This window comes from Pongo pygmaeus, chromosome 7, assembly GCF_028885625.2.
Source record: "Pongo pygmaeus isolate AG05252 chromosome 7, NHGRI_mPonPyg2-v2.0_pri, whole genome shotgun sequence".
NCBI classification, from domain to species: domain Eukaryota; kingdom Metazoa; phylum Chordata; class Mammalia; order Primates; family Hominidae; genus Pongo; species Pongo pygmaeus.
In genome coordinates, this window is record NC_072380.2 from 114974018 (window position 1) to 114998628 (window position 24611).

The window sequence follows — 24611 nt, forward strand, 5'->3', positions numbered from 1 at the left end:
TCAGCAGCAAGAAAGAGAACGGAATTGTAGGGGAGAGCAGGGAAGCTGGGAGGCAGGGCTGGGAGGGGAGGGAGACGTGGAGGCCAGCCCCGCTCAGCATCCATTCCAGCCTATGCTGGTAGTGTCAGAAACCTGAAGACTGCAATTCACACATTTCTTTGTAGCTAGAGTTCTGGACAAGGATTCATGTAGCCTGCATGGGTGATACAGAGGCTGCTTGGTGCTGGGGTCATTTGCTTCTTCATTCAAGGACTTCCGCATGGCAATAGTGGCTTTCCAGTGTTTTTTTTTTTTTTTAAACACAGAGGTAATAGGATTCCAAGAGTTAGGTGTTGTTCCTGGAAGCTCTGCTTCAAATATCTTCCCCAGATTTTTCAACGATGTGTTAGTTACCTGAACCCGAGTTCTCCTGAAACTAGCTTGAGTGGCTGTTTCTGCAAATGAACTAACACCATTGCAACAGAACTAGTAAGGACTTCAACTTGGATGAAAAGCATCAGGGCTGGAAAAAAGGAAGAATGGACGAGCATATTTTGGAGGTAGAAACGGGCAGGTTGAGGTAGATCTTTGAATGTGGGACGGATGAAATTGTCAAAGATTATGCTGAGGCTTTACACAGGGACAATGCAAGGAGTGACAGAGTCATTAATGGGTACAAACAGTAGATTTTGAGAAGCTGCCCTTAATCTAAGGCTTTGGAGAATCAATTGCCTGCCCAGAAGCCTCTGTGTCCTGGAAGCTAAAGCTCTATGAGGACAGCTCTTTGCCAACTTATTCACTATCATAATCACTTTGGCTATGTGCTTGGCACGTGGTAGACACTCAAGACATATTTGTTGAAGAATGAAATTAGGGTCCAACATGCAAAAGGAATTATAGAAGGAAAATATTTTTAGAGCAAGGGGATAGGAAATTGTGTAGGAAGGATAAAAGGGGTTGAGAAGTCAGAAAAAGACTACTAGAGGCCAGGCATGGTGGCTCATGCCTGTAATCCCAGCACTTTGGGAGGGTGAAGTGGGAGGATCGCTTGAGGCCAGGAGTTCAAGACCAGCCTGAGCAACACAGTGTGACTCCATCTCTACTAAATATATTAATACAAATGTTTTTCAAATTTTTAAAAAGAAAAACAGTACAAGATATAGATAGATAAAACAGAACTTTTTTTTTTTGAGACAGTATTACTCTATCGCCCAGGCTGAGGGCAGTGGCATAACCTCAGCTTGCTGCAACCTCCACCTCATGGGTTCAAGCAATACTCCTGCCTCAGCCTCCCGAATAGCTGGGACTACAGGCTCATGCCACCACGCCTGGCTAATTTTTGTATTTTTAGTAGAGACGGGGTTTCAACATGTTGGCCAGGCTGGTGTTGAACTCCTGACCTCAAGTGATCTGCCCGCATCAGCCTCCCAAAGTACTGGGATTACAGGTTTGAGCCACTGTGCTTGGCAAAACAGAACATTTTAAATGCTTTCCTAAAAATAACTTTTTAAAAACAGTTGAAGTAAACATAAATACAGAAAGTATATATCATACATGTATAGCATAAAGAATTATCACAATCAAGTAACCACCTTCCTGATTTAAAAAACCAGAATATCCCTAGCATAGCTGGAACCTCTTGAATAACCCCTCTTAGCCATTAACTGCTACCACCTAAAAGAAACCACTGTCCTGCTTCTAACAGCATAGATTAGTTTTGCCCATTTTGAACTTTATATAGTTATATAGCATGTATTCATCTATATCTGACTTCTTTTGCTCAAAATTATGCTTGTGAAATTCATCCATGTTTTTGCGTGTAGCAGTAATTTATTCATTTTCATTGCTGTATAGCATTCTGTAGTATGAAAGTACCAAATTTATTTATCTATTCTACTGTTGATGGACTTTTAGCTTGCTTCCTGGCTTTGACTTTAATAAAGCTGCCATGGGCCGGGCGTGGTGGCTCACGCCTGTAATCCCAGCACTTTCGGAGCCAAGGAGGGTGGATCACCTGAGGTCAGGAGTTCAAGACCAGCCTGGCCAACATGGCAAAACCCCATCTCTACTAAAAATACAAAATTAACCAGGCGTGGTGGCGCACACCTGTGATCCCAGCTACTCAGGAGGCTGAGGCAGGAGAATTGCTTGAACCCAGGAGGCAGAGGTTGCAGTGAGCCAAGATTGCACCACTGCACTCCAGTCTGCACGACAGAGCAAGATTCCATTTCAAAATAATAATAATAATAATAATAATAATAATAATAATAATAATAATGCTGCCATGAACATTTTTATTCAAGTGCTTGGTGTACCTATGTACACATTTATATTGGGTACATATCTAGAAGTGAAATAGCTGGAATATAAGGTAAGGTACATATCTAGAAGTGAAATAGCTGGAATATATTCAACTTTAGTAAATACTGTCACACTATTCCAAAGTAGTTGAATTAGTTTATATTCTACCCAACATATTTTACAATTATCCTACATCTTCTTTAAAAAGGCTTAGTGGTTTCTGTATTCTGTTTAGCAAACCTTATCAAACCTTAAAGTCATGGAGATCATGTCATATTTTATCTTTTAAAAGATTGTTTTATTTTTCACATTTGGGTCTATAATATGCATGATGTTCATGTTTATATATGTTGTGAGGTAGGGTTCATGTTTATCTATGTTGTGAGGTAAAGATTAATGTATGTTCCATTTGTACGTCCAGTTACGTCAGCCACTATTTATTTGAAATAACTTTCTCCATTGTTCAGCAGAACCATTTCTAACGTATATTACGTATCTTCATAAATGTGAATCTGATTATGGATTCTCTATTCTGAAATTTTGACCCTACCATTTACCCAGATCCTATAAATTTTCCCTCTTAATATTCTTTATTCCTTGTTCCAAGAAATAGATATTAATGATCAGTCATTTATCCAATTTGCAATGAACACTGAGATTTATAATGAATGTTATGCTGGATTATTCTATTGGGAACTGTGTTCCCTAGAATTTCTTTCTCTGTATGATTCTGGGTCAAGCTGGCAAAAAGTGAAGTTGTGTGAGATTTAGGAAGCAGAGATGAAGCAGGCACCATTGTGATCTAAAGATTGATGTTGGCGAGAGGTGATGAGACACAGACACAGACACACCAGCAGCTTCGTTTGCCCTGATTCTTCCCACTCTGGGTCCACCTGTCCTTTCTCCCTGCTAACTCTGCCAACAACAGCAACCCCAGGACTACCAGCAGATGCTGTGCTGTGAACTCAGAGGCTGCAGTCATGAAGAGCCAACAGCCCTTTGTAGACTGAAGTTTGAAGCATGGGTTCCAGGCTTCCCTGCAAGCTGGGGCTAGTAAGTAACTTTTCTCTAATTCTTCATCTCCTCTTTCCAGACCTTTACCTCCCAGCTCCTCCCCAAATTGTGCAAAGTCCACTTCCTGTAATAAATTCCTTATCTCATAACTTATAGTGGTCCTGCTTCCCTGAATGAACCCTGACTGATACACTCATGCTGAAATAGTCAACAAATGTAAAAGTGGCAAGCCCTAAAACTGCATATGGTAAAATCTGCAATTGATGAAAAATTGACAGAAGAACTGCATATGGATATTCTGGGCTGACAACATTGGCAACACCATCACGTTGTTGTTCTGAATGTAAGGTCTTGAAGCTGGCTAATTTGCTTCTGTTCTAGAATCCTTCCTCTACCCCATCCCTAGCCTTCTTGGATCATTCCCTGTCTCTACCCGCTTGTGTATATTTCCTTCCAGGTTAGGGGCTTGTCTTGTCCTATTTGTCTTTGCACTCTTTGCCAGAAGGGAAGCAAACCCTGTGTTGTAAGAATTCAAGGAAGGAGTGATTAGTTCTCGCCAGGAGAGCTCCCAAACGTCTCCATGGGGGTGCTGGCATGTGACCTGGGCCTAAGTGTCTGATCAGGACCTCAGTGAGCAGGAAGAGGGAAGAAGTAAGAATAGATAACATTTATCTCCACGTTGTGTGCCAAGCACTGTGCTAAGGGCTTTACGCATTAACTTATTATCACATCAATTATGTGAAGCAAGCACTATTATATCCTCATTTTACATATGGGGAAACTGGGAATCAGAGTAATTAGAAAACTAAACCATCATCACATTCCCCTACTAATATGTAAGCAAAGTCCAGGGGTGGGGGTTGGTTTGTCCCAGAATTTAACAGCCCTTTCTTAAGAGTGGTACTTTTTAAACTGCAATATAGGGAGCTAAGCTATGAGGACGTAAAGGCATAAGAATGATACAATGGACTTTAGGCACAGGAGGAAAGGGTGGGAATGGGGTGAGGGATAAAAGACTACACATTGGGAACAGTGTATACTGGTTGGGTGATGGGTACACCAGAATCTCAGAAATCACCACTAAAGAACTTATCCATGTAACCAAACACCACCTGTTCCCCAAAAACCTATTGAAATAAAAATAAATAAATAAATAAATTAATTAATTAATTAATAAAAAAAAGGCCAGTTTGATGGCTCACGCCTGTAATCCCAGGACTTTGGGAGACCGAGGTGGGCAGGTCACTTGAGGTCAGTAGTTCGAGACCAGCCTGGCCAACATGGTGAAACCCCGTCTCTACTAAAAATACAAAAATTAGCCAGGTGTGGTGGCAGGCGCCTGTAATCTCAGCTACTCGGGAGGCTGAGGCAGGAGAATTGCTTGAACCCGGGAGGCAAGTTTGCAGTAAGCTGAGATTGGATTACGGCACTCCAGCCTGGATGACTGACTGAGGCTCCATCTCAAAACAAAAAACCAAACAAACAAAAAAGTAAAAAACAAACAAAAACAAAGATGTTTTCCCAGACATGAAAAACAAACAAACAAACTGCAATATAATCCTTGAATATGTGAGGGAAGCCTGGAAAATGGGAGAAGTGTGTGTGAGTGTATGTGTGTGTGTGTGTGTGTGTGTGTTGGCGGTGGTACTGATGTTTTGTGTTGTTTTCTTTTCTCCTGGGAGAATGGAAAGAGGCAAGAAGAGAAAAGGAAAAAATAGAGAGGTGATTCTGTAACCTCATAGAAGGTGGTAGAAATGGCTGAGGGATGTTTTTAAGGACACGACCAAGGAGATTATAAAGTATGACTAATGTTCACTTTTAAGTTGCCTGACTTTTGCTGGACGTGGTAGCTCATACTTGTAGTGCCAGCTACTGGAGCGGCTGAGGTGGGAGGATCACTTGAGACCAGGAGTTTGAGATCAGCCTGGGCAACATAGCAAGACTGTCTCTAAAAAGTTGCCTGATTTTCTGCAGTGTAAAGCTCTCCATCTTCCTGAATTTTTAGTAAAAATAGAGTCTGCTGCACACGCAAAGACATGTCAGTGTGAATTTATGGAAAATAAGGAAATGGCTGAGGCTTGCATTTGAGTTATACAAAATAGCAAGATGAGCCCTATGCTGAACTAATTCACAGAAGCAGAAGGTCAGAACAAGAGGCAACCCAGACCTCAGGTCTCCTGGAAACTTGCAGAAGTCTTAGAGGAGGCACTGGGCTTTCTAGTCTGTAGAATGGTGTACTCCAGAAAATCTTCTCCGGATCTTAAGGGGTAAGAAGGCTCCAGCTAACTCTCCTATTATTTAAGAAACTGGGTGTGTGTATCCAGCCTGGAGGCAGGATCTGTGAGCTTGGAGACAGGCTAGTAGCAGATGTTGCTGGAGGGTGGGGGCCAAAATAGAGTGCTGTGGGGAGTTGAGAGGGGACAGATGTAGCCCTTATGCTCATGGAATTCAACAACTATTAGGAGACTCAAAAATATACAGATGAAAGGATGGGAAAGCAATGCAAGAATGTATCCAGCTCGGCAATGGGGCTCACACTTGTAATCCCAACACTCTGGGAAGCCAAGGAAGGAGCATTGCTTGAGCCCAGGAGTTTGAGACCATCTGGGCAATATAGTGAGATCCCATCTATAAAAAAAAAAAAAAAAAAAATAGGCTGGGCGCGGCGGCTCATGCCTGTAATCCCAGCACTTTGGGAGGCCGAGGCAGGCGGATCATGAGGTCAGAAGATCGAGACCGTCCTGGCTAACACGGTAAAACCCCGTCTCTACTAAAACTACAAAAAATTAGCCGGGCGTGGTGGCGGGCGCCTGTAGTCCCAGCTATTCAGGAGGCTGAGGCAGGAGAATGGCGTGAACCCGGGAGGCGGAGCTTGCAGTGAGCCGAGACTGAGCTACTGCACTCCAGCCTGGGTGACAGAGCGAGACTCCGTCTCAAAAAAAAAAAAAAAAAAAAAAAAGCCAGGTGTAGTGGCACACCTGTAGTCCCAGCTACATGGCAGGGTGAGGTGGGAGGATCACTTGAGCCCAGGAGGTTGAGGCTGCAGTAAGCCATGATTGTACCACTGCACTCCAGCCTGGGTGAAAAAGCAAGACACTGTCTTAGAAAAAAAAAAAAAAAGGTATTTAATTCAACATCAAAGGGAAAGATTCATATGGCCTCCCACTTTTGTTTTTGTTTTTTAAATAAAAAATTTTTTTAGAGACAGGTTCTTACTCTGTTGCCCAGGCTGGAGTGTAGTGGTGCAGTCATAGCTCACTTCAGCCTAGAACTCTCAGACTCAGGCAGTCCTCCCACCTGAGCCTCCTGAGTAGCTGTGGTGTGCCACTACAGTGGGCTTTTTTTTTTTAAATAGAGTCAGAGTAGAGTCTCTCTATGTTGCCCAGGCTTAAACTCCTGACCTCAAGCAATCCTCCTGCTTTGGCCCCCCAAAGTGCTAGGATTACAGGTGTGAGCCACCTCACCCAGCCTAGATCCCTTCCAAAATCGACTCACTGTTTAGTTATTTTGAATGGCCTTTGGTAGTGAAAGCTTTTGAAGATAGTCAACAGGCTGCCTAAAAACACTAGCCTTCTGAGATCAGATGATATCGGGGGCATTCAGGGTGGTATGGCCGTAGACTAAAAACACCAGCCTTAATGTGCATATACAGCACGGACAAATGCACCAGCCACCTGCCATCTTCCCCCACGTTCCCCCAAACCCCGCCCTGGGAACCACCCTCTTTCAAATCCTGATCAAAATTAGTAGGGAACAAGGAAATTCAGGCCGTTTTGATCAGGAACTTCATTGTGACTTCCAAAATATTTTGACCTTTGAAAATATTCTAGAACAAGATCCTAACTTATCTCTCAGTGTTAATGGTCTCCTATGAATGCCCAAGTCGACAAATGTTTATTGATCACAGACCATGTCAGGCACTGGGAGTTACAGAGAGAACCAAGACCCAGCCCCACCCTTGAAGAGCACAATGACTTACTAAAATCCAGAAAAGACTTTTAAATACACAATGACCTGGCCTCTAAACAGTCTTGAAGAAACATTCAACATTTAAGCTTTAAAATACTCTTTCTGGCCAGGCGTGGTGGCTCATGCCTGTAATCCCAGCACTTTGGGAGGCTGAGGCAGGCGGATCACCTGAGGTCAGGAGTTTGAGACCAGCCTGGCCAATGTGGTGAAACCCCATCTCTACTAAAATACAAAATTAGCTGGACGTGGTGGTGGGTGCCTGTAATCCCAGCTACTTGGGAGGCTGAGGCAGGAGAATCGCTTGAACCCGGGAGGCAGAGGTTGCAGTGAGCTGAGATTGCACCATTGCACTCCAGCCTGGGAGACAGCAAGACTCCGTCTCAAAATAAATCAATACAATACAATACAACACAACACAACACAACACAACACAACACCTCTTTCCCAGACTTAACCTTCTTTCTTTTGGTACCTCACCTTGCCAAAAGTGGGTTTTGTTGTTGTTGCTGTTGTTAAATATTAAAATGTCAGGGATGTTCTTTCTTTTAAGAGATTGCTCAACAGGGCCTTATGTTTCTCAAAAGAGAACTTATATACAAATTCAGTAACTTCATGGAATAGAATGAGAGGCACTATCAAGCAGGCTTGAAGTTGAGTGACATTAAATCTACTTTTCAGACTTAATTAAGCCTGAAGCCCACAAATACCCTCACTCCCAAATCACCATTTATTGTGGAAGATAAAAGCAAATGACTTAAAATAAAGAAGAAAACCTGCAAAACAACATCTTAGCGTTTTGTCAGAAAACACGGAGTCCTCCGAGGACAGTTAATAACAAAATTAATCCCAAAGAGCTAATACCCACCCCCCGTACTGCGGTAGAGTGGCTAATCACGATTTCCTCTTGCCTGAAGGCTGTTTCTGTAAACAAGGACAGGCCCTGCCCTTCCCAGGTGAGCACTCTCAGGTGGGTTGGGACTGCTGCTAGGCCACTGTTTCTTAAGATTGCCTCCTTTTCCAGGCTTAGGGAAACACCATTGCCTTTTCCTAGATTGCTGAGAATTTCCAGGGGCCTCATGGCTGAAGCATCTTCTTCTGTGGCGTAGGTAAGTTCATGGATCGCTTGCTGCCCTCAAGTGTGGTCGCTGCTCAGCACTCTGTGAACCCGGAACTAAATCTTAGCCCCTTAGAGTAACTTTTAAAAGCCTCTTGCACAAGGAATCTGTGTGTGTGTGTGTGTGTGTGTGTGTGTGTGTGTGTATAGAGAGAGAGAGAGCATGTGTAGCAAGCTTGATTAATGGTTTGGTAAAATGGAGGAGTCTTATATTCCAGCAACACAACATCAAACATTTTAGCAAGCCCTGTTCTTACAAATCTTTCTGCCACCCCACTTGTGGCCAGAAGGGTTTGCTCCTACTCTCCCTCCTTGAAACTGCACTTGCAAAAATTACAACAGTGAGAAAATTACGGCAATGAAAGAGATCTGATCTAACAAACTCCCTCTTGTCGCTAACCTTCAAACTGCACTTGATCATTCCTGGGTGTAGCCCAAGCTAACTTTGGGAGAATTTTAATTTATAGTTTAAATAATAGTCCTTCCTAAAACTAAACTGCCTTTGTAAAAGTAATGAAAGACTACTAGGTTTGGAGGATGAGAGGGGTCTGAATTCTGCTAAAATGTAGGCATAGTTAATTACCAGCCATTGTTCTGGCGGTCATAACATTTGTGACTTCCCCAATTACTTCTGTAAATAACATAAATAACATTACTATTGTAGAACTTAAGCTTCGCCTTTTGAGATGTCTTTCCAGACTTTTGCATTTATGATAACCGGGTGACTCCACTGGGACCAGAGACTCAACCCCCAACAGGTCCTGTGGCCCCCACCTAGAAGTGGACTCAGCGCACAAGGACCATTTCCACACCCCTATGACTATATCCCCAACCAGTCAGCAGCAGCCATTCCCTAGCCCCTCCTGCCAAACTATCTTTAGAAAACTCTAGCCTCCAATTTTTGGGGAGGCTGATTTGAGTAACCAAAAATTCCAGTCTCCTGTTTAGCCAGCTTTATGTGCATTAAACTCTTTCTCTATTGCAATTCCCCTGTCTTGATCAATTGGCTATATCTGGGCAGCAGGCAAAATGAACCGATCATGCAATTACATCCTCTCTCCTCACTCCCCTTTTTATCTTCTTCTCTTCTTTTGACCTCAAATTCAAATTCTTCCCATTGGATTGCAACACCTTGGAACAATTTAGCACTCCTCAGCCCCTGCTCCTAAACCCACCTCCAGCCTGCCTCTGCACCACTCATAGTGGCTTGGCTAAAGAGCCTGATTCTGTTCCTAGACAAAGGCTGTCTCTCCCCCATGGGTAGTGTGGTAGTTTTTAAATATGTCTACAGATTCTTTGATACTTCTTTCAAAGGGTGACACCTATGTCTCCTCCCCTTTAGTATGGGCTATGCTTACTGACTCAATTCCAGTCAATAAAGGACCACAGAAGTGACATGTGACTTTCCAGATGAGGGCAACAAAGACACTGTGACTCCCTCCTTAGATCACCCACCCTGGGGCAAGTCAGCTGCCCTCACAAGGACTCAGAGAAGCTTCTCTCTCTCTTCCCATCCTCCATTGCTAATTCTTCCCAATGAACACCACCATGCATAACTCTGGGTCAATGTGCAAAGTGTGGAAGGGGTAGAGGGGGAGGTGCTGGGTCACAGCAGAGAAGTAGAGAGATGAGACTAAGGCAATTGAGTGCAGCAGAGCAGTGCATGGGCTCCAAGCCACAGCAACCTGCGTTGGAGCCCCAGTTCTGGCACAGATAGGCTTGGTATAAGGCTTGGTCCAATGTAAGTATTCTTGTGATGATAGCAATTATGGTGATTATTATTGGTTGAGCACACACTGTGTGTCAAGCTCTATGCTAGCTACATTACACACATTACCATATCATTTTCTTCCTTTCTTTTTCTTTTTTTCTTTTTGAGAAGTAGTCTCACTCTGTTGCCGAGGCTGGAGTGCAGTGGTGCAGTCTTGGCTCACTGCAACCTCTGCCTCCCGGGTTCAAGCTATTCTCCTGCCTCGGCCTCCTGAGTAGCTGGGATTACAGGCACCTGCCACCACGCCCAGCTAATTTTCGTACTTTTAGTAGAGACAGGGTTTCACCATGTTGGCCAGGCTGGTCTCAAACTCCTGACCTCAGGTGATCCGCCTGCCTTGGCCTCCCAAAGTGTTGGGATGACAGGCATGATTCACCGCATTGGCCTGCTTTCTTTCTTTCTTTTTTTTTTTTTTAGACGGAGTCTTGCTCTGTCGCCCAGGTTGGAGTGCAGTGGCGCAATCTCGGCTCACTGCAAGCTCTGCCTCCTGGGTTCATACCATTCTCCTGCCTCAGCCTCCCGAGTAGCTGGGACTACAGGTGCCCGCCACCACAACCGGCTAATTTTTTTGTAGTTTTAGTAGAGACTAGGTTTCACCGTGTTAGCCAGGATGGTCTCGATCTCCTGACCTCGTGATCCACCCGCCTCGGCCTCCCAAAGTGCTGGGATTACAGGCATGAGCCACCGTGCCCAGCCTCTGTTTTTTTTTTAGAGACAGGGTCTCACTCTGTCACTTAGGCTGGAGTGCAGTGGTACAATCATAGCTCACGGCAGCCTTGATCTCTCAGGCTGAAGTGATCCTCCTGACAGCCTCCCAAGTAGCTGGGACTATGGGCATGCACTACCATGCACAGCTAATTAAAAAAAAATTTCTGTAGAGCTGGGGTCTCACTGTGTTACCCAGGCTGGTCTCAAACTCCTGCCCTCAAGCGGTCCTTCTACCTCGGCTTCCCAAAGCACTGGGATTGCAGGTATTGGCCACCATGCCCGGCCTGGTGTTTCATGTTAATACTCACAGAGCAACTCAACAAGATTGATATGTTGTAGTGATAGAACAGTGTTTACCCAAAATATATGTCCAAATTGTGGCTCTAGATATCTGTGAATGTGACCTTATTTGAAAATAGGGTCTTTGCAGTTATAACTGAGTTATTGATTTGGGGATGAAATTATCATGGATTTACAGTCAATCTAATGACTGGTGTCCTTACAAGACAGAGGAAAAAAAGATTTGAAACAGGAGAGACAAAGGAAAGAAGGCCATGTGAGGACAGAAGCAGAAGGTGAAATCTTTGTTGCCACAAGTCAGAGAAGGCCAGAGCTGGAAGGATCCTCCCCTTCCAGGATTCTCTTTGGAGGGAGAATCAAAGGCCAAGATGTCAGCTTGGCCTTGCTGACATCTCAATTCTGTGCTTCTGGCCTCTAAATCTATAAAAGAATATATTTCTATTGTTTTAAGCCACCCAGTTTGAGGTCATTTGTTACAGCATCCCAGGAAACAAATACATACACATATATATATTTTTAGATGGTGGAGACACCACCATCGACTCTATCACCCAGACTCAAGTGCACTGGTGCAATCTCGGCTCACCTCCTGGGTTCAAGCGATTCTCCTGCTGCAGCCTGGGACTACAGGCGTGAGGTACCACACCTGGCTAATTTTTGTATTTTTAGTAGAGATAAGGTTTTGCCATGTGGGTCAGGTTGGTCTCGAACTCATGACCTCAAGTGATCCGCCCACCCCCCCCCCCGGCCTCCCCAGATGTTGGGATTACAGGCGTGAGCCACTGCATCTGGCCTGAATACATATGTTTTTGTCCCCACTTTACAGATGAGGAAATGAAGGCTCAGAAAGACAAACAAATTTGCTGAGTCTGTTTTTATGCAAAGAGTCAATTTATGCTAGATACACATGAAGGTACAGAGTGCTCATAAGATAAATGATCAGGAACCCAAAACAGGAAAATTAGGACAAATGTGTAGCTCTAGGTCTCTACTGAAAAAAGGAAAATAGGTTCATATCATTTCAATGGGCAAATTCACACAAATACCAGAACTCATTTAATTAGGTCAGGAGAAACCCTCTTGGAAGGAGAAAACTAGCAAAATAGAAGGTAGGGGTAACATGTAAAACAGCTCAGCAAAACTGTCTATGGAGAAGACCAGTCCAGACCAGACAGAGCCAGCCCCAAAGGCCGATGACCTAGACTCTTGGGAGACTTTGAGCAGATTAAATTAATAGAGCAATTAGGGGCAGGAAGCAGGCTAAGCCCTTAAAATCTGGGAATCCAAGAGGAAATTTTCAGAACAATTTAGCTTGTAGGAAGGAATCGAGTCATGCACTTTTAATTTCTCTTTGTTTGGTTTCTTTTCAACATGCTGAAATGGCAAGTCTGAAGAGCAATAAATAAACACAGGTTTCTTCTGAGATGCAAACAGCAGGGAATCATTAATTTTTAAGGTCCACCCATTTCCCAAGGAGCCCTGCCTGGTGTTTGAGCTTTAATCAACTCACAGGAACAAGTTTCTCCTAACCTACACCATTATCATCCCAGGAGCCTTCTCTTGCCTTTTGGGGGGAAAGAAAACTGGCATTTTCCGTAGTTGCAAAAATAACAAATGCTCAATATACAAACTTTGGAAAATTTGAAAGGGCACAAAGAAAAGAAAAGGAAAAAAATAAGCACCATAATCCCATCTCCTACTTTTGTTTTCTTTGAGACAGGGGTCTCATTCTGTCACACAGGCTGAAGTGCAACAGTGCAATCACAGCTCACTGCAGCCTGGACCTCCCAGGCTCAAACGATCCTCCCATCTCAGCCTCCTGAGTAGCTGGGAGTACAGATGCACACCACCATGCACGGCTAACTTTTTTTGTATTTTTGTAGAGACAGGGTTTCACCATGTTGCCCAGGCTGGTGTTGAACTCCTGGACTCAAGTGATCCACCCCCTTCAGCCTCCCAAAGTGCTGGGATTACAGGTGTGAGAGCCACCTCGCCCGGCCCCATCTCCTACATTTTGAAATACATTCTTCTGGTAGTTTAGATATAAGGATAAACATGTAATTCAAAACCAAATTGCCTTTAGCTGCTCCTGCATGTTCATGGGAGGGATGGTGAAACCGCCTTTGTAAAATCATGACTGAGAGAGTGAAAGAGATCTAACTTAACTGACCATCTTGCTTCTAACCGCCAAGCTGTCCTTGTTCATTCCTGGGCATAGGCTGAATTAACTTTTTCTAATTTTGAATTAAGTTTTTCTAATTTAAACAAAGATGGTAACAGCCCTTTCCCAAAGCAGACCTCCTTCTTGCCTGGGGAGTAGATTGCCTTTGTAGGACTAACATTAGCCACAAGATTAAAAATTATGGTTTAGGAGTCATGCAGCTGGAGTCTGCAAGATTCTGACCCTCCCTAAACTGGTCCTAAGATCAGTGCTTGAGATATTTTGCAGACCCTGCACTTGATAGATCAGCTGGCACCACCCAGATCAATAAACTGGCTCATCTGATCTTGTGCCCCTGGCCCCCCAGGAACTGATTCAGCACAAGACAACAGTTTCGACTTCCTATGATTTCATCCCTGACCAATCAGTACTCCTGGCTCACTGCCTTCCCCCCACCCACCAAGTTATCCTTAAAAACTCGGCTCCCCGAATGCTTGGCGAGACTGATTTGAGTAATAAAAAAAACTCCGGTCTCCTGCACAGCCGGCTCTGCGTAAATTACTCTTTCTCTATTGCAATTCCCCTGTCTTGATGAATGGGCTCAGTCTAGGCAGCAGGCAAGGTGAACCCCTTGGGCGGTTACAGTGGCTGAAGGCATAATTCATATTTGTGGAGAAAAACATAACATTGAATATTATTTATTATGTGCCAAACACTAAGCACTTCATACATATTAACTCTAAGAAACTTTTGTCTACTGCCTGCCAAGTTTCAAAGATATTCTTCTATATTTAACTCATTTAATTCTCAGCAACCCTACTAAATATTAGTGCCACCCCATTCTGTAGATAAATAAACTAAGGCAGGGGAAGAATTGTGCCCCAAACCGCACAGCTGCTAAGTGGCGGAGCCAGGACTTCCTCCAGAATCTGCTTCAAAAGCCTGCGCTGTGCTGTGCGCTCCGTGCGCTGTGTGCTCCGTGCGCTGTGTGGTCTGTGCGCTGTGTGGTCCGTGCGCGCTGCGTGCTGTGCACGCGGTACGCTCTGTGCTGTGTTGCACGCTCTGTGCTGTGTGCGCTGTGTGCTGTGTTGTGCACTGTGTGCTCTGTGCTGTGTGTTCTGTGCAGTGTGCTCTGTGTGCTGTGCGCTGTGTGCTGTGTGCTCTGTGCTGGGTGCGCTGTGTGCTGTGCGTGTGTGCTCTGTGCTGTGCTCCGTGCGCTGTGTGCTGCGCGTGTGTGCTCTGTGCTGTGCTCCGTGCGCTGTGTGCTGAGCTGTGTTATGAGCTGTGCTGGCATCGTTCTCACTCCTCCTGGTGGCTGTGGGAGGATGGACTGGTAAGGCTTTCTCTTTGTTATCTTCTGTCCCAGACCGGATGTCTGTCACAGTCATCAAGGGGTCTTGTCTGTAATGCCAGGAGGTGTAGCACGAGATGGGAAGGTGAGGGACACACTGAAGCGAGGAAATCCTAGAGGGAGGGCCAGCCTGGAGGGGCTCAAACACGGTCGCCCCCAGGCCCCGCCCCACCCCGGCAGCCAGAGCCCTGCAAGCAGTGGGGGCTTTCTACGCAAGAGGCATCCACGCTGTGCTGCTCTGAACATTGAGAGAACGCTAGGCTGGGTGTGGTACAGGCTATGCCTGTAATCCCAGCACTTTGGGAGGCCAAGGTGGGAGGATTGCTTGAGCCCAGGAGTTCAAGACGAGCCTGGGCAACAGAGCCAGATCTGATCTCTAAAAAGAAAAAAAAAGAAGAAAGAAAACATCGCCACATGCTCATTTTCCTTGCGAAGGTGGTTTTGGAGGAATCCAGAGAAATGGCTGAATCCCACCTCTGCGCTGGGGCAGAGAAGGGAAAAAAGAAGTCTGGTTGGTCTGAGAATGAACCCCACAGTCCAGAGGGCAGCAGTGAGCCCCTGGGAATCTGGATAAACTTGAGGAGGACACTGTTCATTGTACTTTACGCCAACGTGGGCTGGAGGATACAACCCGTTTTATTTCAGTCTCAGAGGACTGAGTGACCTCGGATGACACGTGGGAGAGCGCTGTACATTCATGCATGTATATACATGTATGTGATTTGTAACATGTATATTATGTGGTTTGTATAACAGATACATGACATAAACATGTACCGGTAGAGATGTAGAGAATTGTTTATAAAAAGTGACATAATATAATGAATCAATAAATCTATATATATAGTATACATTGTATATTATATAAATGTAACATGGCATATTATAAAACATCTATAAAACAAACATAACACATATACTGTTTTATATATAAGATATGTAAGCACATATTTATATACTCTTTATTAAAATGTAACATTATATGATTTAATGTTTTTCCCATTAAATTTTTTTAACAAAATGGGACATTATTATATACACAATTTTGTGTGTTTTTAATTTAGGAATATACTATGTATGCTTTATCTTTTCAGTAATATTCTTTAAGAAGATGATTGTTAATATATTTTTATATTCTTTTGTTTGTTTTTGAGGCAGGGGTCTTACCATGTTGTTCAGACTAGCCTTGAACTCCTGGGTTCAAGTGATCCTCCTTCCTCAGCCTCCCAAGTAGTTAGAATTACAGGCACACACCACTGCACCCATCTATATTTTTATATTCCATATGAAGGTACCATAATTTGCTTAATCAGTCTCTTATTTTGGTTATTTGTTTCTGTTTTGAGTTTTTGCTATTATAGGTAATGCTGCTAATGAACTTTCTTATAAATAGAACTTAGATTCTGATTTCATACATCTTGCCAGCACCAGTCAGGGCCTGACAGGAAACAGGTGGCACACTAAACCTGGGCAATTGAGGGACATCTAATAAAAGAAAAGGTACAAAGGTGTAAGCTGGGTTTAGGGAAACCAGCCAGGGATGATGCAGTGCCTCAGGGATATTACCTTCTCTAGAATATTTTGTTATTGCTTCATTTTTCATTCCTTTTATTACTCGTGAGGTCAAGTACTTTTTATATGTTTAATTTTCTTTTGTGAATTGCTTTTGCCCATCAGGGAGTTCACTTATTCTGCTTAGTTTGTGGAGTGTTTTATAAGTATATTAACTATTGGTTTGTTTCCTCAAATATTTCAGTTGGTTTGTTATTTTTTTATATGTGGTTCCTGTTGTTTTGATACACAGGAGTTTAAAATTTTTACATTGTCAAACTATTAACGTTTGCTTATATGTTTTAGAATGATGCCAATTTAATAAGACTCTATAAATGGAACTTATAGTCTATTTTATAGTTTCTTTTTAACCTCTAATTCTTATCTTCTTAGCCAGAGCTATAACTTTCATTATCAAGTAACCATTTATGCTAAACCTGAAAAAACTGAATATGAGTCTTCCCCCTAAAAAATCTTTACAAACGCAGGTGTCAACATGAATCATCATATTTCCTGAACTTGTGGTCTTCCATTACGATTTCAAAGCAGAGAAAAGTAACTCTGCTATTTTTTTTTAAGCAAATTCATCTTCTAGGTGCTGCAAATATGATAAACTCTGCTTTTTTAAGGAGAATGCTTGCCTGAGCCTTAGCAGACGTGCCCTGACTTAATACATCTAAGTGAAGCTAGAGTATTTTTTCAAGAATCATCTTTATGATGTTCAAGATGAATTAAATGGAGGAAAAGTAGGTTTTGAAAATAAAATTAGGCTGGGCGCAGTGGCTGGCTGGGCGCAGTAGCTCACGCCTGTAATCCGAACACTTTGGGAGGCTGAGGCGGACGGATCACTTGAGATCAGGAGTTCGAGACCAGCCTGGCCAACATGGTGAAACCCCGTCTTTACTAAAAATACAAAGATTAGCTGGTCATGGTGGTGCATGCCTGTAGTCCCGGCTACTTGGGAGGCTGAGTCAGGAGAATTGCTTGAACCTGGGAGGCAGAGGTTGCAGTGAGCTGAGATCGTGCCACTGCACTCCAGCCTGGGCGACAGAGCAAGATTCCATTTCAAAAAAATATAAATAAATAAAAATAAAATAAAATAAAATCAGGCCAGGCACGGTGGCTCACACCTGTAATCCCAACACTTTGGGAGGCTGAGGTGGGCAGATCACTTGAGGTCAGGAGTTTGAGACCAATATGGCCAACATGGTGAAACCCTGTCTCTACTAAAAATACAAAAAAATTAGCCAGTGTGGGGGCAGGTGCCTGTAATCCCAGCTACTCAGGTGGCTAAGGCAGGAGAATTGCTTGAACCCAGGAGGGGGAGGTTGCAGTGAGCCGAGATTGCACCACTGTATTCCAGCTTGGGTGACAAAGCAAGACTCCATCTCAAAAAAATAAAGAAAAATAAAATAAAAAATAAAAATAAATCAGTTCGTAGACTATGATACAAATATAAAAAATAATATATAAGCATAGGCTTGGGGCCAGTCATTCTGTGTTGCAATCCAGTTTCACTACTTACAAGCTGAATAATAGGAAAAAAACTTTTTCCTCTCTATACTCACACTCATTCTTGTACTTCACTTCTGATACCAAACGTATGGGGTTTTTTTTCCTCCCACACATTCCATTCTCCAGTGGACACCAGCTTGTCCTAAATTCCAGTCAATTCTGACACCATCTACCTGGAGTTAGCTTCAGAACTCACAAGTTAAGGGCTCAGTCCTGCAAGACAGGCTCCTACTTCAGGTCCCAGTTGCAAGTACAGGCCTCCTGTGCTTCTGACCAAGGCTATAAATCAGAGGTTTCCATAAGCCCCTCCTGGGGTTTGATCATTCATTAGAATGGCTCATAGAACTCAGGGAAACACTTAAGTTTACCAGTTTATTATAAAGGATATTCCAAGGATACAGAAGAACAACCAGAGGAGATTCTGTAAATGCCTTCCCAGCAATAAATATGCTCAACTAAAATTATATGCTCATAAATTGCTATCAGTATTTGGTAGTACCTGCCTAAAAAGACATTTTTACAGTTGAAATACATAAAATTTCATTACACATTAGTATTAACAGATGAACGTTTGCAATAGATTTTGATGATAGGGAACACCAATTTTGAACCTCAATCAAAATGTTATCCTCTCTCAATGAAAAAAAAAATTTTTTTTGAGACAAGATGTCACTCTGTCTCCCAGGCTGGAATGCAGTGGCACAATCACAGCTCACTGTAACCTCTACCTTCTGGGCTCAAGCAATCCTCCCTCCTCAGCCTCCTGAGTAGCTAGGACTACAGGCACACACTGCCATGCTTGATTAATTTTTAAAATTTTTTGTAGAAATTCCTGGACTCAAGCAATCCTCCTGCCTCTGCCTCCCAAAGTACTGGGAGTCCAGGCATGAGACACAGAGCCTGGTCTAAAAATAAAAAACTTAAATTAGGTTTAGTTGGGCCTCAGCATCAAGTATTTCCTCCCGTCTGATGGTTCTGTTACATGGAATCAATAAAATCCTGATTCCCACCTATGTGTGACTGCAAATGGTCACAGCCTTTAACAACGTGCTGGTACTCTCAGGATATCCTTCAACTAGACTAATCTAAATGCTTGAAAAAGCAGATTTTTGTTTAAAAACTGAATCTACTGCCAACATGTCTTGTCACGAATACAAGTCCACTGAGTAGCATCCAAATCGTAATAAACATTCAAATGATTAATATGTTGTTTACCACCCAGTGCCCTCACTTGCCAGTTATTGCACAGCTCACTATTATGCTGGGTTTGATTTTAAGTGAATGGATAAGTACAGCCTGAATTTTTTTTCCATTTCTTTTTTATATGGAACATTCCATGAATTTTCATATCATCCTTGGGCAGCAGCCATGCTAATCTGTGTATCATTCCAACTTTAGGATGTTTGCTGCCAAAGTGAGAACCAGATCTGTGTATTTTTAAGAAATGAGGGTAGAGGCCGGGCACAGTGGCTCATGTCTGCAATCCCCTCACTTTGGGAGGCTGAGGCGGGTGGATTACTTGAGGTCATGAGTTCGAGACCAACCTGACCAACATGGTGAAACCCTGTCTCTACTAAAAATACAAAATTAGCTGGGCATGGTGGTGGTCACCTGTAATCCCACCTACTTGGGAGGCTGAGGCAGGAGAATCGCTTGAACCCAGGAGGGAGAGGTTGCAGTGAGCAACAAATGACCTGGTTTGTAGGATTTGCCAATTACCATGGTGTAAATACTTCCACTATGGCCAATTTCAAGTTATTAGTGCGATATTTCTGAATATCAGGTTAAGAAGAGATGTGTACCATTGGCTGAATGAGTATTTCTGAATATCAGGTTAAGAAGAGATGGTACCATTGGCAGTGAGCCGAGATTGTGCCATTGCACTCCAGCCTGGACAACAAGAGTGAAACTCCATCTCAAAACGAAACAAAACGAAAAAGAAATGAGGGTAGAGCTATGATCTTTCTTATCCATATAGTTACAGGAAGGTCTTAGAAACATATAGTACATACTCAATAAACATTTGTTCACTGAATGAATGAATGAATGAGGTTTTTTTTCCTCTAAAAAGGTTAGTCTGGTGGCACTAGTTCATGATGTGGTGGTCTCCACCAAGTCACAATCTGATGTGGAATATCTGAATGTGCATGTTTGTGTTTGCATGTGTTTGTTACAGTTTTTAGAGACAGCATGTGAAATAGTGACCAAGAAAGCCTCTGGAGTCAGATTCCTTGCGTTTGAACCTCAGCTCTGCCATTTACTAGCTTCATGGCCTTGGAAAAACTGCTTAATTCTCTGTGCCTTAGTTTTCTCATCAGTAAAAGGAGGATAACAATAGCACTCACTTTATAGGATAATTGTGAAGATTAAAAGAGCTATTCATGCAAATAACATCATAAATTTGCTTAATATAGTTCCTGCCAAGGCATCTGTTTTTAGGCCTGCCATAAGTTATTTGAAACCTAGTCATACCCCATGACCTTTGGCCTAGTTACATCTTCCCCTTCCAGTGTGATTGTTTGTGCTATAGCCCCGTTGTTCTATCCCATTGACACAAAACTCAACACAGCCCAGAACTGCTGGCCATAATAAACCTAATGGTCAATGCCAGAGTCATGGGTGTGGTGGCATGCACCCATAGTCCCAGCCACTCAGGAGGATGAGGTAGGAGGATCACTTGAGCCTTGGAGGTTGAGGCTGCAGTGAGCCATGATCGCACCACTGCACTTCAGCCTGGGTGACAGAGCTGTGTGTTTTTTTGGTCTCAACAAACACTCAAAAAAGACATAGTCTCAAAGCCCTTGCTCCATCTGATGGCTGTGCTCCCCGCCACCTACAGACTTCCTGTTGGCCTCCCATTGGGACCCCTAACCCTCTGGGACCTATAAGTAATATGTATCATGAATTTTGGTTTCATTTCCCCATTGTGGCCTACCTGATGCACACACCTGAACCTAACTTCACCATCACCCACCCACACACCCCCACCCCCAACTCATACCCCAGTGCTCTCCTATAGAGTAGCTAGCTTGGCTTATGACTACTCTCAAGAGAGAGACCCCGAGACCAAATTAGAAAAAATTGGCCGGGCACAGTGGCTTATGCCTGTAATCCTAGCACTTTGGGAGGCCGAGGCGGGTGGATCACGAGGTCAGGAGATCGAGACCATCCTGGCTAACCCGGTGAAACCCCGTCTCTACTAAAAATACAAAAAATTAGCCGGGCATGGTGGCAGGCGCCTGTAGTCCTATCTACTTGGGAGGCTGAGGCAGGAGAATGGCGTGAACCCACGAGGCGGAGCTTGCAGTGAGCCGAGATCATGCCACTGCACTCCAGCCTGGGCAACAGAGCAAGACTCCATCTCAAAAAAAAAAAAAGAAAGAAAAGAAAAAATTACAACCTAATTTGATAAAGGTTTGCCATTTAAAGCTGGTAAAATATAAAAAGAAATGTAAATTGAAAGCAAATGCTTACAGAATTCTCCAAGGAATCCTCAGATTTCAGGGGACATAGTCTGAAAAATACCAGTTTAAGAGAAAATGAATGAGAGGGTTTGTGCAGCTCAAAGCAAAATGATCTCCTCTTTTGATTTGCTTGCTCAATTAGTCTCAGAGGATGAGTGTCCAACATGTATGGAAAGATGTTTTTAATTGGAGAATAACCTGGAAACTCCATGCTACTGAGCTATGTGTCAGAAACGGTAACAAAAACCACTGAGGACTTACTCTGTGCCAGACCCTGAGACAAAGTATGTACTTAAATCTTCTCATTTAATTCTCAGAAAATGCCCAATGAAATTGGTATTTTAACCCCATCTCCAGATGAAAAAAATCAAGGCCCATGGCCCAGTTGAAACTCTTTTGAATGAAGTGGAGGAGGCAGGATCTGTGTGATTTGAGAGTCCAGGCTCTGAGTCAGGACTGCCTCCCGGCAACACACAACAGCAACAAACACAGAGTGCAAGCTTAGGGAAATGCCAAGACCTTCACCTTGAGGGTATGCATGCCCTGCTCTCCAGAACCGAGGAGGAGCCTTCCCCTCACCCGCAGGTACTATAACACTAGCTCATCCACCCAGGGGCCTCTTCCCAGTGGTACCAGGTGGCTGTTCTTGAATGTCAAAACACACAGCCCTTGGTTTCTGCATTTCCTTTGTCTTTGCCACCCACACCCACCCTCTCGCCTTGTACTTATTAACACCACAGGCTTACCCAGCACCTTTTATTTTTAGCATCTCAAAATGTTCGAACAAGACATTTTTCTTACTTTCATGTGCCTCTGCTTGGGAAAATCAGAATCACAAAGACTATTACCATCATAATGAGTCTGATGGTTATGCAACAAACAATTCAAGATAAAAGAAGGGGAGAGGCCCTTCCAGGTTCTGGGGTTTTGGGGGATGGATCCAGTTCAGAACACAGCTGCATCTCTTCTACCAAACCTGCTGACCTGGCCCTGGGACTCGGGACTTGCTGATCTGTGTGAAACAGCTTCTTCCTACCAGGGGTGTTATTGACAGGAGGGGAGGCCAGACAGCTGGGCTGCCTTGAAGTGATGCTCGCCCATGTTAGCCATTTTAACAGTCATTTAAAATTCATTTCAAATACTAGGGATAGCAGTTTGTCACTTTCCGTGTTGTTTTTTCCCACAGACATATTAATATGGATGTGGCTAGCAGGTTCCAAGCTTTGAATTGTGCTCATTAAGTCACAGCTGGCTGGGAATACGTGTCAATCCCAGACCTTTATTTCTCAAGCTGGTTTTATAATGAAATTAAAATGGACTCCTCCAGACACCCCCTTCCCTGGAAGCAAAGCATTTGCCTCTCTGGGGAGTAGATGCTGTGTTCTGATATGCTCTTTTTCTCAAAAGAAATGCATAAGTAATTTCAGTAATTAAAACATTTAATTTGGTGATTACCCTCACAAAAAGAAACGGCACAAATTAACCCTGGTAGGGAAACATTCCATCCAGCTGTTTCAGCGAGGCCTTTTCTGCCCTCATCCGTGCCCTCCTTCCCTTTGAGGGAGCAGCCCACCTGCTTGGGATGTTCCCCCATCACTCACCATATCCCAGTGTTCCCAGTGGAAGTGTGGCTGGCCAGATGGCCCCCGCTATTAGTCACTTTCCTCCGCTGAGTTGCATGGCTTGACGTCTGAAACTCAGTATTTATTTGTAAAAGGAGCTAAGGAAAAAGCTGATTCATTGTTACTCCAGAGGAATTCCTTCAGGGAATATAATACCCTTAAGGAGACCAGACTTCATGAAAGACATTTTGGCTTAAGCAGAACTAGCTGCATAAGTGAACTCACCTGGGGAGCTTGTTAAAAGAAGTGGTTCCTGGACCCCACCCTGGACCTACTGAAACAGGAACCTGGGCAGGAGCCCAGGAATTTGAATTTTAACAAGCTCCAAGGTGATTAATTTGCAACCTGGATTTTGGGAGCCACTGAGATGGAGGACACCCACTCATCATCAGCATGGGGGTGGGGTGTAACTGTGAATCACTCAGGGAATGATGGGGGGGAGGTCTGACCTTTGATTGGGTGCAGCTGAGCTCACCTGGCAGCCTGTGCTTCATTTGGAAATGACAAATTAGAAAACGATGTGCAATTAAGCTTTTCAAGAGGGAATTAATCAGTTCACCCCCTCTTGTACCTCAGAGCCAGCCTTTGCATCCCTGGGTAATCAGGAAAGTCACTGACACTCCCCATGTTATGTGGGCTGAAGGATGACAGAGCGGAAGCCCTCAGATGTTGTCTGTCAGCCCTGAATGAGAGAACAGGCTGGGTGAGTCCTACAGCCTCAGCCAGTCTGGGTCCTAACTCTCAGGAGCTGTTGAGGAAGAGCGCAGCATACTCATTCACAGATGGTTTTTCTGTGGTTTCCAAATGCCATCCCAACCCTAGGCCCGGAGCTAGGCTGGCTTACCAGAGCCACCTGGGGAGCAGACCAAAAACACAGATTCCTGTGCCACTGATTGGCTTGGAGGCTGGGCCCTGAAATCTGTATTGGTAGCGATCCTCCCTGGGATTTGGGAACCACTGTGAACAGACAGGACTGCCTGTTGGATCATGAAGTTATTAGAAATAAACCCACAGAGAAGTCGATGTAAAGAAAAGCGAAAGCTCCAATGGCAGGAGTTTTGAGTGATCCTGCAGCCCGTGGAGAACACCAGAGGGCCTAACAAGGGGAAGACAGTCAATGAGCACTGAAAAGAAAGACGTCCCTTCAAAAGAGGCTGTGTGATTCACAATCGCTTGGCTCCCATTTAGCACCGGGCGCTTCCAGAAAATGATGGGGAGGGTGAGATGGAGAAGATTCTAATTGCACAGGCTGCTGTCACTTGTGAGGGATTTTTTAAAAGGGGGTATTTCCAGTGCCGTGTAGTAATTGGATGCTCCAGGGTGTGGTGAGGAGGCAGGGGACGCCCTGGTTTGTAATGTTTGCTGATTTCCTTGCCACCAGCATCACTTCACTGAACGTGGAGTTGGGAAGAGACCTGCGCAATCGGCTCTTTCTGTTGGCAGGCGCCTCCCCCAGCACACCTCTGAATAGTTCCCCGTCTTCAGAGAAGAGCTTCCTGCAATTATCCCGCAGTATCTGCAGCAACATCACCAAAATGTGGCCATACTAGAATCCCTGAGGCGAAGCAGCTGGACCCGAGGGCTCACTGATTGTGCAGTTGGTAGCTGGCTTCTCGCAGGCTTGCAGAGATCAGCTTTTGTTGCGCCAGGAGCTGATGCTTAATGGCCAAGCCTGCCTAAGGCAGACCCCAGTTTCGTAAGGAAGTGGGGAGGAGCAGAGGAAGCAGGAGCTAAGAATTTGAGGTGGGGAAAGAGGTTCCTTTTGAATTCAGCTAGGAATCGCTCATAAAG

At 44.0% G+C, this 24611-nt stretch overlaps 1 long non-coding RNA gene and 1 pseudogene across 1 annotated transcript in view; both read right to left on the reverse strand.

Annotated features, from left to right (window-relative positions):
• LOC134740123 (uncharacterized) overlaps positions 1-22917 on the reverse strand; it is a 55139-nt gene extending 32222 nt beyond the window's left edge. Inside the window, exon 1 of the long non-coding RNA XR_010127363.1 lies at positions 22800-22917. This is a non-coding gene — a long non-coding RNA (uncharacterized LOC134740123). The remainder of the gene's footprint in view (positions 1-22799) is intronic.
• LOC129043281 (U6 spliceosomal RNA) lies at positions 19053-19152 on the reverse strand (annotated as a pseudogene).
• Positions 22918-24611: the final 1694 nt, after the last annotated feature.